The following is a 7839-nucleotide window of genomic DNA, read 5'->3' as shown; positions in this document are numbered from 1 at the left end:
AAACAGGTTGGTCTCACTAACAAATAAGTTTTTAAACGAAATTCTAAAAAAAAAATAATTTGAAAGAGATAAAAAAACAAGAATATATAATAAATATAAACATATAAATCAAAAATTAAATTGCCATTGTGTTGACAATAATGTGTTGAATAGAATATTTACTACCGGCGACAAAAAATGCAAATGATTTGCTGTGTTATACAATATGGAAATAAATTTTATACAAATTACTAAAAATTAATTAGTAATTGTTTCTAAACAAAGTGGATTTTTTATGACATAATTTGGGAGGACTTTGGGTTCTGAAAGCTAAATAATGGTGGTCAAATAAACGGTCGGCAGTTTTTCAATCTGAAACAAAGTAGTTTGTATATGGGCAGTGTTTCAAAGCTGTGATGATACGACAGTGGTCTATACCTGAGACTATAAACGGAAGATTTATCTATAGTCTGGACTAAAGTCAAGTCTATAGTCTGGCTATAATCGAGTCTATACCCTGGACTATAGTCGAGTCTATACTCTGAACTACAGTCGAATCTATAGTCTGGACTAAAGTCAAGTCTATAGTCTTGACTATAGTCGAGTCTATAGTCTGGACTATAGTCGAGTCTATAGTCTGGACTATAGTCGAGTCTATAGTCTTGACTATAGTCGAGTCTATAGTCTTGACTATAGTCGAGTCTATAGTCTTGACTATAGTCGAGTCTATAGTCTGGACTATAGTCGAGTCTATAGTCTGGACTATAGTCGAGTCTATAGTCTGGACTATAGTCGAGTCTATAGTCTGGACTATAGTTGAGTCTATAGTCTGGACTATAGTCGAGTCTATAGTCTTTACTATAGTCAAGTTACTACAGTCGAGGCTATAGACTGCACTATAGTCTAGTCTATAGTCTAGCCTATAGTCTAGTCTATAGTCCAATCTATAGTCTAGTCTATAGTCTAGTCTATTGTCTAGTCTATAGTCTAGTCTATTGTCTAGTCTATAGTCTAGTCTATAGTCTAGTCTGTAGTCTAGTCTATAGTCTAGTCTATATTCTAGTCTATATTCTAGTCTATAGTCTAGTCTATAGTCTAGTCTATAGTCTAGTCTATAGTCTAGTCTATAGTCTAGTCTATAGTCTAGTCTATAGTCTAGTCTATAGTCTAGTCTATAGTCTAGTCTATAGTCTAGTCTATAGTCTAGTCTATAGTCTAGTCTATAGTCTAGTCTATAGTCTAGTCTATAGTCTAGTCTATAGTCTAGTCTATAGTCTAGTCTATAGTCTAGTCTATAGTATAGTATAGTATAGTCTATAGTCTAGTCTATAGTCTAGTCTATAGTATAGTCTATAGTCTAGTCTATAGTATAGTCTATAGTATAGTCTATAGTCTAGTCTATAGTCTAGTCTATTCTATAGTCTATAGTCTAGTCTATAGTCTAGTCTATAGTCTAGTCTATAGTCTAGTCTATAGTCTAGTCTATAGTCTAGTCTATAGTCTAGTCTATAGTCTAGTCTATAGTCTAGTCTATAGTCTAGTCTATAGTCTAGTCTATAGTCTAGTCTATAGTCTAGTCTATAGTCTAGTCTATAGTCTAGTCTATAGTCTAGTCTATAGTCTAGTCTATAGTCTAGTCATAGTCTAGTCTATAGTCTAGTCTATAGTCTAGTCTATAGTCTAGTCTATAGTCTAGTCTATAGTCTAGTCTATAGTCTAGTCTATAGTCTAGTCTATAGTCTAGTCTATAGTCTAGTCTATAGTCTAGTCTATAGTCTAGTCTATAGTCTAGTCTATAGTCTAGTCTATAGTCTAGTCTATAGTCTAGTCTATAGTCTAGTCTATAGTCTAGTCTATAGTCTAGTCTATAGTCTAGTCTATAGTCTAGTCTATAGTCTAGTCTATAGTCTAGTCTATAGTCTAGTCTATAGTCTAGTCTATAGTCTAGTCTATAGTCTAGTCTATAGTCTAGTCTATAGTATAGTCTATAGTCTAGTCTATAGTCTAGTCTATAGTATAGTCTATAGTCTAGTCTATAGTATAGTCTATAGTATAGTCTATAGTCTAGTCTATAGTCTAGTCTATAGTCTAGTCTATTCTATAGTCTATTCTAGTCTGTAGTCTAGTCTATAGTCTAGTCTATAGTCTAGTCTATAGTCTAGTCTATAGTCTAGTCTATAGTCCAGTCTATAGTCTAGTCTATAGTCTAGTCTATAGTCTAGTCTATAGTCTAGTCTACAGTCTAGTCTATAGTCTAGTCTACAGTCTAGTCTATAGTCTAGTCTATAGTCTAGTCTATAGTCTAGTCTATAGTCTAGTCTATAGTCTAGTCTATAGTCTAGTCTATAGTCTAGTCTATAGTCTAGTCTATAGTCTAGTCTATAGTCTAGTCTATAGTCTAGTCTTAGTCTAGTCTATAGTCTAGTCTATAGTCTAGTCTATAGTCTAGTCTATAGTCTAGTCTATAGTCTAGTCTATAGTCTAGTCTATAGTCTAGTCTATAGTCTAGTCTATAGTCTAGTCTATAGTCTAGTCTATAGTCTAGTCTATAGTCTAGTCTATAGTCTAGTCTATAGTCTAGTCTATAGTCTAGTCTAGTCTAGTCTATAGTCTAGTCTATAGTCAGTCTATAGTCTAGTCTATAGTCTAGTCTATAGTCTAGTCTATAGTCTAGTCTATAGTCTAGTCTATAGTCTAGTCTATAGTCTAGTCTATAGTCTAGTCTATAGTCTATTCTATAGTCTAGTGTATAGTCTAGTCTATTGTCTAGTCTATAGTCTAGTCTATATTCTAGTCTGTTGTCTGGTCTATAGTCTATTCTATAATCTAGTCTGTAATCTATTGTCAAATCTATTGACTGAAATACAGTTTAGTATATAGTTTAGTTAAAAGTCCGGATTATAACCTAGTCTGTTCGAAACTATAGTCTAGTTGACAATACGTACTTAAGTGTAAGTTATGGTCGACAGTATAATACATAGTGTGGACTATTGTCTTGACAACAGTCTAGTCTATAGACTAGATTAGACTAGATGCTATGTAGTATATACTAGTGTTTAGTCTAATACTTGGTGTGTACTATAGCCTAGTCTATAATTTACAACATAGTTTAGACTGCAGTTTGGATTAGAGCCTAATCCATAGTCTGGAATATAGTCCAGTTATTAGTGTGTACTAAAATCTATAGTCCGAACTATAGATTGGATTATAATCATTATAAATTTAATTATAGTCAATTAAATCGACATGGCTTTATCGAATCAATAAACATGTGTATAGACAAGACGTGACCATAGTCGAGTAAATTTATTGAATCATAATTGTAATTCTTCAAAAACCTCGTGAGTAAAAGGAAATTTTCCTATTAATTAATTTAATTACTATTATTGTTTATCTATTATCTCTTCTCTCACTCTCTGGTCTCCTTTTCTGCTAAAACTTATTATTTCATTATTTATTTATAAGAAATAAATCTTCCATTCATCATAACTTTTTAATAAAAGGCACAACAATTTTCTTTTGTCTTTTTTTTCTCGTCCATTTGTATTTAACTAATAAAGATGTTAATTATTTATAAATAAATAAACAATTTTAATAACACTTCAGACAATTAGTCGTCATCTTGCAAAAGTATGAAAAACCACTATACAAGACAGTAAGTGAGTGATTAAGATTAATAATACTATTTAAAAATATGATTTATGACCATCTTTCATGTCAATCCTAAAGATATTATAATAAAAAAATATATTGCGATTTGCAGTTGTAAAATCTTAAATTATTTTATATGTGAGTTTTAGAAATAAATCAGAATGAATTAGCATTTCAAGCGAAATGTAAACGACAGGCGTTTGCTAACAGAGTTGCATTTCATGTTTTAACTCAATAATGCGATTATTTTGTTAAGTTTGTTTTTTTTTTAATCTAAACAAAACAATTCCACGTCCAATCAAATAGTTTATTATTAATCTATTTATATGAATAATAATAATTATAGAGATTTCTCAGAATTTTACAGCTTCTATCTTCCTGAACACATTTCGTAAAGGTACTTTTTATTTTTATGAAAAACAATTCAATTATTTTGCTGAACTAAATATAAAAATTGTTTGCAATTCCTAGAACAATTTAATTATTATTAATGTAAAATTTAAAAAATGATTTTTATTATATAAAATTACCTCAGTTATGAAATTTATTTTTTATTTTTAATATTTATAGAGAAATTTCATAAGAAAAACTAAAATTTGTTTTTATCTGCGGTGTTCGTTATAAAAGGCGGTTATTGTTTAACCACTAAAACTTATTAAATGTTTTTTCTTCTTTTAGTGTATTTTTATATTTTATTCATTCACTAGAGAGTCATACATGAAAGATTTATAAAATCATTAATAATTTATTTGTTACGTCTTTAGTGTCAATTTAACTTTAATTTAGTCATGACTATAGACTTAGCTATAATCGTGACTATAGTCCTTACTATAGTAATGATTATAATTAAAATAGCCTATAGTCTATGGTATAGTCTATAATCTAGTTTACAGTCAAGTCTATAGTCTAGTCTATAATCTAGTTTATTATCTTATCTATAATGTAGTCTATCTCTTGTCTAGTCTGTGGTCTAGTCTATAGTCTAGTCTATAGTCTAGTCTATAGTCTAGTCTATAGTCTAGTCTATAGTCTAGTCTATAGTCTAGTCTATAGTCTATAGTCTAGTCTATAGTCTAGTCTATAGTCTATAGTCTAGTCTATAGTCTAGTCTATAGTCTAGTATATAGTCTATAGTCTAGTCTATAGTCTAGTCTATAGTCTAGTCTATAGTCTAGTCTATAGTCTAGTCTATAGTCTAGTCTATAGTCTAGTCTATAGTCTAGTCTATAGTCTAGTCTATAGTCTAGTCTATAGTCTAGTCTATAGTCTAGTCTATAGTCTAGTCTATAGTCTAGTCTATAGTCTAGTCTATAGTCTAGTCTATAGTCTAGTCTATAGTCTAGTCTATAGTCTAGTCTATAGTCTAGTCTATAGTCTAGTCTATAGTCTAGTCTATAGTCTAGTCTATAGTCTAGTCTATAGTCTAGTCTATAGTCTAGTCTATAGTCTAGTCTATAGTCTAGTCTATAGTCTAGTCAATAGTCTAGTCTATAGTCTAGTCTATAGTCTAGTCTATAGTCTAGTCTATAGTCTATAGTCTAGTCTATAGTCTAGTCTATAGTCTAGTCTATAGTCTAGTCTATAGTCTAGTCTATAGTCTAGTCTATAGTCTAGTCTATAGTCTAGTCTATAGTCTAGTCTATAGTCTAGTCTATAGTCTAGTCTATAGTCTAGTCTATAGTCTAGTCTATAGTCTAGTCTATAGTCTAGTCTATAGTCTAGTCTATAGTCTAGTCTATAGTCTAGTCTATAGTCTAGTCTATAGTGTAGTCTATAGTGTAGTCTATTGTCTAGTCTATAGTCTAGTCTATAGTCTAGTCTATAGTCTAGTCTATAGTCTAGTCTATGGTCTAGTCTATAGTCTAGTCTATAGTCTAGTCTATAGTCTAATCTATAGTGTGTAGTCTATATAGTCTATAGTCTAGTCTATAGTCTAGTCTATAGTCTAGTCTATAGTCTAGTCTATAGTCTAGTCTATAGTCTAGCCTATAGTCTAGTCTATAGGCTAGTCTATAATCTAGTCTATAGTCTAGTCTATAGTCTAGTCTATAGTCTAGTCTATAGTTTAGTCTATAGTCTAGTCTATAGTTTAGTCTATAGTCTAGTCTATAGTCTAGTCTATAGTCTAGTCTATAGTCTAGTCTATAGTCTAGTCTATAGTCTAGTCTATAGTCTAGTCTATAGTCTAGTCTATAGTCTAGTCTAGTCTAGTCTATAGTCTAGTCTATAGTCTAGTCTATAGTCTAGTCTAGTCTATAGTCTAGTCTATAGTCTAGTCTATAGTCTAGTCTATAGTCTAGTCTATAGTCTAGTCTATAGTCTAGTCTATAGTCTAATCTATAGTCTAATCTATAGTCTAGTCTATAGTCTAGTCTATAGTCTAGTCTATAGTCTAGTCTAAAGTCTAGTCAGTCTAGTCTATAGTCTAGTCTCTAGTCTAGTCTATAGTCTAGTCTATAGTCTAGTCTATAGTCTAGTCTATAGTCTAGCTATAGTCTAGTCTATAGTCTAGTCTATAGTCTAGTCTATAGTCTAGTCTATAGTCTAGTCTATAGTCTAGTCTATAGTCTAGTCTATAATCTAGTCTATAGTCTAGTCTATAGTCTAGTCTATAGTCTAGTCTATAGTCTAGTATTCTAGTCTAGTCTATAGTCTGTCTATAATCTAGTCTATAGTCTAGTCTATTGGTATGTCTATAGTCTAGTCTATGGTTTAGTCTATAGTCTGGTCTATAGTCTAGTCTATAGTCTAGTCTATAGTTCTAGTCTATAGTCTAGTCTATAGTCTAGTCTATAGTCTAGTCTATAGTTAGTCTATAGTCTAGTCTATAGTCTGAGTCTATAGTCTAGTCTTATAGTCTAGTCTATAGTCTAGTCTATAGTCTAGTCTATAGTCTAGTCTATAGTTTAGTCTATAGTCTGCAGACTATAGTCTAGCCTATAGTCTAGTCTATATTCTTGTCTATAATCTAGTCTGTAGTATAGTCTATATTCTAGTCTATAGTCTTTGGTGTAGTCTATAGTCTAGTCTATAGTTTAGTCTATGGTCTAGTCTATAATTTAATATATAGTTAATCTACAGTCAAGTTTATATTATAATCTATAGTCTGGTATATAGTTTAGTCTAGTCTAGTCTATATTCTAGTGTGTAGTGTAGTCTAGTAAATAGTTTAATAAATAGTTTATCCTCCATCCTATTCTGTAGGGTCGTCTATGCAATATGGCCCAAAAGTTTCGACTATAGTCTAGTTAATAGTTGAAACCATTAACTTCCTTCAAAGTTTTTTTAACATTTTTCCCCCATTAAAAAAAATATTATTTTCAAACAAGTAATCTACAAATTTGTTAAAACAACTAAATGTTTATTGACTAAATTAATTAAATTAACGCGTCATTTAAATTATATAAACTTAATTAATGATCAACCAAACATTTACTGTTACTATGAATGGGGAAGACAATTGAAAACATGGAATGGGGTAGTGAGTGGTATGCGAGTAAAAAAAAAGGAAAATCTTGTTTCCCGCAAAATAAAGTATTAATGCAGTATGACATGTTACATATGAATCAATTAAATTAATTGTTTAAATGCAGCAGTTGCATTAAAATAACAAATAAATAAAGTATTTTACACAACCTACAACAACAGCAACAAACACTTTACTTACAGCTTAAACAAAATAAATGAGTCAATATTTTATGAAATAAAACAAAAATTAATGCTAAAAGCAGACACCACTTGTTAAAATACATAATGAATTTTTGTAATTTAATTAAAAACTCATAAATGAGTTTAAAATGACATGACTAACGTGTTATGGAAAATTGTTAATATTAAAAAAATCTTGTATTTAACTGTTAAACTAATTTTATTTTACTTTTTTAGGCTGTTAAACAATTTATTGATCTCTGCAACAATATTGGTTCAACCTGTACCCCCAAGAGAAATATATCACAGACTACCGCCGTTAAGTTCCTTTATGCACGTAAATTTGATGTACCACGTGCTGTCTCCCTATATGAACAACATGAACAAATACGCCTTAAAGAGGGCCTTTATAATATAGATCCAGATATAGAACCATTAAGATCAGAATTACAGACAGGCAAATTTACAATATTGGTATGTATGGACGGACGACTTTTATAGATTTTGAATGTTTTTTTTTAATATTTTAAATGTTTTGAAATTTTCAGTCTGCCCGTGATT

At 30.4% G+C, this 7839-nt stretch overlaps 1 protein-coding gene across 1 annotated transcript in view; it reads left to right on the top strand.

Annotated features, from left to right (window-relative positions):
• Window positions 1-7513: 7513 nt before the first annotated feature.
• LOC119608224 (tyrosine-protein phosphatase non-receptor type 9) overlaps window positions 7514-7839 on the top strand; it is a 44749-nt gene continuing 44423 nt past the window's right edge. Inside the window, exons 1-2 of the mRNA XM_037962543.1 lie at window positions 7514-7752; window positions 7827-7839. The exon at window positions 7827-7839 is cut by the window's right edge and continues 217 nt beyond it. The gene's annotated coding sequence lies outside the window, so the exon portion shown is untranslated. The remainder of the gene's footprint in view (window positions 7753-7826) is intronic.

This window comes from Lucilia sericata, unplaced genomic scaffold (genome assembly GCF_015586225.1).
Source record: "Lucilia sericata isolate MDLA Ls3-8-SP2 unplaced genomic scaffold, ASM1558622v1 Contig000810F_arrow, whole genome shotgun sequence".
Lineage (NCBI taxonomy): Eukaryota > Metazoa > Arthropoda > Insecta > Diptera > Calliphoridae > Lucilia > Lucilia sericata.
Note: the sequence above shows the minus strand (reverse complement) of the source record. Positions and strands in the feature narration are given on the sequence as shown.